Raw genomic sequence first — 9559 nt, 5'->3', positions numbered from 1 at the left:
CGCGGTCACGTCTATCAGAAGCGATTGATGTTCATCTCTACACTGCTGACATCTGCTGGATGCGAATGGAATCGACTCATTTACGCGAATCGATTCTTTGCGTCGTTACGCAATTACGTCATGGCGTGGTCCTTGGTATTTCTGCGTGGCATGCTAAAATCAGAGCCGTTGAGTCAATACAGGTAAGCGCACATTATAATGTTTATTATAGTTTGTGTTTATTGCACTTTCTGGTGTCATACTTCAGCTTTCTACAGCCATTTAGCTAATAAAACATTTTTTATTTACAACATTTATGCATTGAATTAACATAAATAATGTTAATATTTTTGGCTGATTGAGTAAGTCAGTTCTCTTGCTGATTCAATTCCATTCACGCACAAATCGTGCACATCGGTTTTGTGAACAGGTACAGCTGATTCGTTGAAAAGACCCCATTCAGAAGAGCAATTGGTTCACTAATGGCCTGGGATATCACAAGGTCCAACAGTGTTGCGTTAGTTCACCCAAAAATGAAAATTCTGTCATTAAATTCTCACTCTCATGTCGTTCCAAACCTGTAAAACATTTGTACATCTTCAGAGCACAAATGAAGATCTTTTTGATGAAATCTGAGAGCTTTCTGTCCCTCCATTGACAGTGACAACTACCACTTTGATGCTTCAAAAAGTTCATTACAAGATCGTAAAACTAATCTATATGAATTAAGCAGTTCCAAATTTTCTGAAGAGACACAATCACTTTATATGATAAACAGATTTAATTTAGTCATAGGTTCTTGCTGAAGCTCAAAAGTGCTGCGTAACACAAGAATGAACCTCATTGGTTCTCACACGTCAAACGAACATGACTGAGCTTATGTTTACCACAACTGATGTGTGAGTTGATGAATGTTTATTTGTGAATAAAAGCCTAAATTAAATCTGTTCATCATATAAAGTGATCGAGTCTCTTCAGAAAATTTTGACTAAACCGCTCAATTCATAAAGAGATGTGAACTTTTTGAAGCCTCAAAGTGGTAGTTGTGTTGCTGTCAATGGAGGGACAGAAAGCTCTCAGATTTCATCAAAAAGATTTTCATTTGTGTTCTGAAGACAAAAGTCTTGCGTTTTTTGAGTAATTCATGGGTGAGTAGGCTAATTCATGACAGAATTTCTCTTTTTGGGTGAACTATCCCTTTAAGTTTTCCAACCGTTTACTCCCAGTGTCAGTTCAGAGTCAGTTTTTTGTAGGCTTAATTGAAGACATTTCACACATTAACTGCACTGAACTGAAGTTGTGAATCGCGGGTCCACCTAGGTTTGATCCTGCCTGTCACACCCGTGGCAGAGTGTGAATTGAAGCAAAACTGCTGGGTTAGAGATGTTAGGCTGTGAATGTAAGCAGCTGACAAGCCTTGTCGACCGGTTCAGGTATGGTTCTTCCAGCATGACATAGCCTCTTTTGAACCATGGCCTCACTATCAAGGATCTGTACACAACTGTCCTTCTGTGAGTGACCCTTGTACGCTTGAGATTTATCAGAATCCTGCTTCTGCGTTCAGACATCGGCATCTGTAAATTCACACTTCACGCGTGCAAAAAAGGATAAGAGAGTGAAAATGCACACATCACACAGGCAAAAACACAACAGTAGAGGGAAAGTAGAGTGAGTGAATAATTAAAAAAACATAAAATAAACACAAAATGAATAAACAGAAAAAGTATTATGTAGTCACTTAAAGGAAAATACTGAAAACATCTGCAAGTATTTCTTTATTAATCTTTTTGTTTAATTGTCCAATGTGCTATAATAATTTATAGCCAGAAATATACAATCAATTAAAATCTTATATATAATAAAAAAATATATAAGTAGGCCTACTTCTTCGCTCATTCTTCTTCGCTATAAATTATTAGTTTAAACTACTACAAGTATTTTTATATGTTTTCATACATTGTTTTTTTTCTATACAGTTCAATTGAAAAAGTGCTTAGATATAATCTGTTATAATCTGTCATTAGATTGACATATTTACAAGCCTATATACAAATAAAGTAGTATGGATTAGTTTTGAATTGCTGCAAAGAGTAAAACAAAAGTTCCCTGGTAATATCTGATCTTACACTAGCAATCTTTTATAAGCCATATGTTTTGCTGCCACGGTTAAGCTGGTGTTTACAAGGGATCTGAAATGAATTAATGGCTCCCAGGTTCTTGTTGCTTCTATTTCCCTCTTGAACCTCTGTTTGTACTAAGCAAATAATAAACCCAGGCTAAGCATGTGGAGGACAAATGTAATCCAGATCTCTGTAATCCAGTTACTGTGAGACATCCTCTCTGATCCGGATTTACAGTCACAATGAAACACTGAGGGTGTGAAATGTATGCGGCCACAGAAGTGCTCTTCCACACCGCATGGGGATTAAAGCTCTTATACAATCCTGATATTAACACACATTAACGCATTACAAAACTGGCAAAACCCCTTGAGATACTGGCCCTCTTTCATCTTTAGGGACTGAAACTGAACTACAGGGTTATCTATGTAAGTGTCATTTCCTCCAGCAGGAGACATTAATGCACCATTAATGCCACTTGACTGATGTGCGTTTCTGCTCTAGAGGGCGCTGGTGTCCCTTTTTTTCGTTCTAAATCGTGGGTGGGTAAATGTGTGTGTGTGTGTATGTGTGGGAAAGAGAATCTGTCTGGAGAGATGAGGGTCAGATATATTTTGCTAGTACAATTGTGTCGAACTCTCATCTGAGAAGGAAAGTGCTTCAATAGCACAGAGAGTCTGACAGTGAAAGCCAGCTTTCCCTCCTTTTATTGTGGCCCTCAGGGTAACATGAGTGATCATTTCTCCCAGGCTGGCGGCTGACGTGTCACAAAAAGTGTCAAGCAAACTGCATCGTCTAGGATTGATTGGCCCTCTCTTTGTTCGACTGGACTGTGTTTAAAGGATTTGTCCCCATGTTTTGAGAAGGAATAATCAGGAAGAAAATAGTACAGACTGGGGCTAGTTGTCATACTTTTCCCTTTATTTCTTTGATAATTATTGCTCAGGAAGAAAAGAAAAAAATAGGCCTACAGCTGAACACATGTTGATCTTTAGTGACAGCATGCCCCCAATATGGGGCATATTGTTAGACTATTTGAGGTAAGTTGTCACAATAAAAGACTTGAAATAGCAAAATTTAAATAGTAAAACAATAACGGAACACAAAATGTAACACAAAATTATGTATATCTGAGTAAAATGGCTTTTAGAACAAGAAATAATGTAGGGTGGGACTTGATTTTGGATGGTTGTGGTTTGCTATTGGTGGATCTCATGTGAGTGACAGGTTTCCCCGCCCTCACACCGAAAAATTTGTAATTTTATTACAAATTATGATGCCACTTGAATAAAAAAATGATGTGCATGGATAAATAATTTAAAATAAATAATGCAATATTCCATTGAGAAATAAGAACTGTCCATTTTGATTTAAAAAGAGTATAAAAGTATAAAAATGTAAAGTCATCACTCATTAAAAGGGATCGTTCACCCAAATTTTGGCATAATTTTACTCACCCTCACGCTGTTGCAAACCTGTATGACTTCATTTCTTCTGTGGAGCACAAAATAAGGTATTTTAAAGAACTGTTTTTGTCCATATAATAAAAAAGCAACAACATTGGACCCCATCAACTTTAATTGTATGCAAAAAAAAAAACTGTTCCACAGTCACATATCTTAGGAATGACATGAGCAAATGTTAACATAACTTTCACTTTTGGGTGATCTATCCCTTTAAAATAGTACTCTAAGGAATGATCATTATGACATTTCATGCAAAGCTCCACAGAAATTATTTTCCCATCTTCAGATTAACATTTCCTCTTATAGGTTTGTTATTTAAAGTCTAATCTGATTGTGGGTTCTTAAAGACAATACCATTACAAAACCTCATCTTTTAATTAGCCAATTACAGAAATGCTTAAGGTGAATAACTGCATGGTTGGTACACACTGTTTCACGGAGAGTAGATTTGCCTTCTGGGCTTCAGCATATGATAATCTGATGAGGTGTAATAATGAGTCTCCTACTGCAATTTCCCTTGATGATATTGGTCAAAGTTTCAAAACTTCACTTTGCCGTGAGGAAAACTGCATTCTGCATTTTGTACAGAGAGTAATGGCCTTATCTTTGAAAGCTTTCATTTATTAGCATTACAAAGTCATCAACTGAAGAAGCCTGGAGAAGCAGATTAATTACTGCAGAACCTGAAGGCCACATACACTCAGTACTTTATTAGGTACACCTTGGTGGTACCAGTTTGGACCTCTTTTTGCCTTCGGAACTGACTTAATTCTTTGTACCATAGATAATTTCAACATGGTGCTGGAGATCTTTCATATAGAAAATGTACAACATTTTTTCGAACACTTGTATAACACCTTTGGTCTTTCCCATTTTTTCCGATATCCACTGGTGCGCCACTACATAAAATATAATTTTACTGAGTTTCAGGATCATTAAATGTATGATCTTTTGGGTCAACCTCATATGACAGAATTTTTGGTGGCACGGTTTGTTTCTTTTGTTTGTTTCTCATTTTGCAGTGTCTTCAGATCACCTCAAAGTAGCATGGGAAAAATATACTGGAATTAATAATCTCAAATGAGATATGGGAAGAAGGACTGAAGTGAATTCATACCTGCTCTATTGATTACAACTTACACAGTTTAAAGTGTTGCATGGCTTACACTGTACCAAATCTAAACTCAATAAAATGTACCCTTCTTTTTTCCCCGTTATACGAAAGATGCAAGATTATGGGTGCATTATGGGTATTCTGTAGCCCTCGAGTCGGTTGTAAACTCGTTATTGCAGTGCATTGTGGGATTGGATGAGTGCACTCGATAACGTCCACTATGGTTTCTGACACCACTACAAATGGCTGTCCAGTCAAATAGTGCCTTTTTTTTTAAAGGGGTGGTATAATGCCCTTTTCACAAGATGTAAAATAAGTCTTTGATGTCCCCAGAGTGTGTATGTGAAGTTTTAGCTCAAAATACCCCAGATATTTTAATATAGCATGTTAAAATTGTAAATTTTTGAGGGTGAGCAAAAACGTACCTTTTTGTGTCTGTTCCTTTAAATGCAAATGAGCTGCTGCTCCCGGCACAGAGGGCGGAGCTTCAACAGCTTGCACTCACACAGACATGCACTGAAAATTTCAAAAACTTTTAGCCTTTTATGTTCAATCCGGATTCAGACAATGATGGAGAGACTCGAGAAGAAGTGACAACATGTAGAAGCAACAGGACGTTTCTGAATGGTTAGTTGATGAATTTATGTAGCTTATGTGTAGTTATCTTCTAGTCATTGATTCGCATATTCTGTCTTGATAATCTATAAATCGCGTTCAGGGGGCGGGGTTTATATACATTTTAGGGTTGGTGATGTCACTAACCTTGGAGGAATGTCGTGTAATCCCTACCAGCCGTTTATTGTAGTCCTTAAAAAGTGATTTCTTTAAAAGCAAATATCTCCCTTTGCTTTGAACTTTGAGCGTTGGAACTTTGCAGATGTTGTTTATGCTCAAACAGCAACATTACACACTAACTAAAGTTAGAAAAGTGAAATCATAATCAACCACCCCTTTAAGGGTATGGGGGCAATTTCGGACACAGTCAATGTCTATATGCATTGAGTTGCTGCCTTGTGATTGGGTGATTAGATATTTGCATTAATGAGCAGTTGAACAAGTATAGTGGACGGTGATTGTACACCTGCCTACTTGCAACTGCCTTACATATTTGTCCAGATTCTAGTTTAGTTTGTGAACTTGAGGAATGTGGTAAATGCACAAGGGTTATAAGATTTGTAAAGATCTTTATGACTAGTCGCTCTGAATCACTTTTTGTAAAGCCAGCAGAGTTGATTTTACAGGCAAGGTAAAAAGGTAGTATTGATTGAATCATTCTTTTATGACACTGTATATAGGCTGATTCACTCCACCCCAACAAAAAACAAAAAGGTTAACACACTGACCCAACAAAACCCCACAACGGTTGGAATGCGTTGGTTTCAGTGTAGTGTTATGCTGTTAAAAGTGTGATCGAGAACGGAAATCACCTACCTACCTTAAACTTTTAGCTACAAAAAAGCTGTTGACCATTTTACACATTTACATTTAGCTGACGCTTTTACCTTTAATGCCCAGGAATTAAAAGATTAATCTGAACACATGTTGACATTTTGTGACCTCATATAAAACATCTCTACACTATTGACAATAGGCAATGTGCATATTTTTTGCTTGCAGTTTTGCAGACTGTGGTAAGTTGTCACAATAAACTCATCATAGACATTTCAGCAAAATGTAAACCATAAAACAATAATGAAACACAAAAGCCAACTTACAAACCCAGCCTTTTCAATATGATTATGGAACAGAATAGATTGATTATCAAAATCACCTGTCTGTCTTAAAGTCTTAAAGATACTAAACATTTCTTCCTTTATTGCTCAGGAAGAAAATAAAAATAAAAATATACAGCTGAACACATGTTGACCTTTTGTGACAAAATAGATATTTGCTACTCTATATGGGGTAAGTTGTCACAATGGAACCTATCACAGTCTTTGAGCAAAATGTAAACAATAATGAAACACAAAAGGCAACTTATAGAATAGGCAAATTAAGCGTTTTGACAACTAACCCCAGTCTCCCTAATATGCTTATTGAACATAAAATGTGAATTGTGTGAAAATGTGAACAAAAAAAAAAAAAAAAATTGTGATTGATTTCACACAGTAGTTTTGATCTAAATGTATTCCTGCACTGTTTAGCTACTATTATGTTCTTCCTTTTCTGGTTTAAAAAACACTTTAGAGCTTCAGTAATATGAATGACAAATGCTGTCTCTCTGTTTTGCTTAAACGCTCCATTTTAGTCAATCAGTCAGTCGGGCGTCTTTGTCTGCTGGATGTTGATTTCCCCTATGGCAACTGTGAGTTTCACAATATGCCACAACAGGCTCTTCATTTCATGCCTGTGTCCTTCAAATAGCTCCTGCTCACAGCTTATTGTCACCATAATCATTTCTGTGGCCAAATACAGTAAATTGTACGAAAAGCCTATTAGGAGTGATAATGCATCACCTGGCTGTATTGTGCATTTCGCAATCTCAGGCCATGCTTGCTGTTAATACAGGCATTTATGTATTTATTTTAAAGGTAAAACATGTTCCACCAACCCATAACTATGCAGTAGAATTTGATCAGCAGATTTGTTTGTTAATAATATATAATGTAGAATGCTATATCTAACTATTGGTAGCTGACGGAAATGAATGCACTCCACAGGGGTAATTTGCCTCCATGCCATGCATTCAAATTGTTTAATGCACAGCCAGATTATCCTGCATATACCATGGTAATTTGCCAGCATTGACAAGTTAAAGCTGTCATTGATGTTTGCAGTGCTAAATTTGACTGGAATGGTTAAAATGATGGTTATTTTCATCAGCAATCACTACTTAGTTCTAGCATTCTGACCGTTTTATATCAGACACAGAGATAAAGTAGTGTGGAAAGGTTACATTTGATAGTGCTAGTCTATATATTAAGAGAGAGAGAGATGTGTGTGAACAACCCGATCTCACGGCAATTCGTATGTATTTTACGAGGTGGCTAATTCGTACGAATTCATACGACCTCACTTGTACGAATTCGTACGATTTTTGCTAAATTGTATATTTTACGAGTTGTCCAATTCGTACGAATGACCTACCCCTGACCCGCCCCTAAACCTGGTCATCACTGGGGTTTAGACAAATCGTAAGCATTCATACGACCTCACTCGTTTTCCTCACCTTTTAGCCACCTTTTACTCACTCGTACGAATTGGTGGTGAGATAGCGTTGGTGTGAATTACCTGCATCTGTGCACGACACTCTACTAGCAATGAAGCGGTGAGTTTAACTACTTCAAAAACAGCGATGTTACAAACTCCTTGCTGAGTAAAATAATGTAGCGATTCAGTAGCGAAGTCAATTTATTAATAAATGTCACGGGGCAATGTTGCCAAGTTTCTGTGGTCCTGTTTCTGTGTGTGCGCAGCGCCATCACCGTGTACGAATGACGTATGTGTGTGTGCACTTCAATGAAAGCAGCACATTTGTAATATAACAGTATTAAACCGTTATATAGAGTGAATTAAACTCACTGGAACTACCTGTGTTTCATTGCACATCTTCCAGCCGATCAGAGTCAAGTATTCAGACAGACCATGTCATAAATAAATATAACTTTCATACCTTGATAACTCCTGCTGTGTAGCTGATGATACAGCCGTGATCATCCTCCACAATGATGCTGGTAATAGACAGCATCATAAGAAAAAAGCAATAGCCTTGTACAATCTGTGCCACCAATTCAGTTGTTGGAAAAGCTTCCCCTGTCTATTCACAACTCTGATATAAGGTATACTGCAGATCTTTTTTTATAAGCTCTATTCTTGTACGATCACATTTTGCACTTATAAGTAAACAATTATAGGGTCATCTGCTGCTTGTCTTTACCAGATGTGTTTTCTTTTATTCTTAAAACACTAAGATCTCATGGATGGATGTCATTTCGACGGCCAAAGGCCCACTGAAGTGCCTTGGAACGCGCAGCTTTGTATGATGCATTGACGTAATTTCCACTGAAACAGGAAGCTAAGGCGGGACATATTCAATGGCCCCTCCCCCTTTTCAAATAGCCAGTAGCATTTCGTTTACCTAACAGACTGCAAGTCGTACTTGACAGCACCATGGAAGTGAATCCGAGGTTGCTATTCAATGCTAAGATATATGTACACAATATATGTGTACAATAACACTTTTCATAAAAAAATAACATTACGATGTCCAGAAATCACTTTCAATAGTACATTGGGTTTAATTTGCCATTTAATGAGATCTGCTGCTAATATATTTCGTTAGTGCCGAGAATTTTCACGTGAATGAATGCATAAATCTGCAAATGTAGCTTGTGTATTTTCATGGTCTAGTGGTAGAACTTTTGCCAACCGTGTCAGAGGTTTGTTAGGGGGTAACAGTTTAGGACCCAAGGACCAGATGTTTGAAAGAAGACCCGGAGTCAGAATTATAATAAATTGAAGAAAGGTTTTACTGAAGATAGTTCGCAGTTTCATCAGCAGAAGTTCAGCTTCAAGACTCACACAGGAGTTCATAGGCCGTGTAGATCACAGCAGTTATACCCTACACCAAGGTCTAAGCTACGTCCTTGCTTCAGGTTGAATGATTCTCATTGGCTAAGAAATAGATAAATATAGTAATTTTCCAGACATATACAGATAGACTGAAGCATATCTAAATCGATTATGCAGCTGACACTCGGACCCTGAAGTTAGGCACGTCGTGACCTTCCAGTTCTCAGATTTGGGTTGCCAGGCGCCAGCGTGTCCAGAACAACAAGAAGTCAGTCAGTCTCCAATAATGCCAGTGGTTCCTTAACCTGCAACCAAAAAGTCTAACACCCACACTGACACACAGCTTTAACAAGGTTGGATTTGGCCAG

The 9559-nt window shown here is 37.5% G+C and overlaps 1 protein-coding gene across 1 annotated transcript in view; it reads left to right on the top strand.

Moving 5' to 3' along the window:
- The first annotated feature begins 120 nt into the window (after positions 1-120).
- The window catches only part of LOC311290841 (uncharacterized protein), a 123166-nt gene continuing 113727 nt past the window's right edge, over positions 121-9559 (top strand). Inside the window, exon 1 of the mRNA XM_084409552.1 lies at positions 121-182. The gene's annotated coding sequence lies outside the window, so the exon portion shown is untranslated. The remainder of the gene's footprint in view (positions 183-9559) is intronic.

This window comes from Rutilus rutilus (genome assembly GCF_951802725.1).
Source record: "Rutilus rutilus genome assembly, chromosome: 5".
NCBI lineage: Eukaryota > Metazoa > Chordata > Actinopteri > Cypriniformes > Leuciscidae > Rutilus > Rutilus rutilus.
Note: the sequence above shows the minus strand (reverse complement) of the source record. Positions and strands in the feature narration are given on the sequence as shown.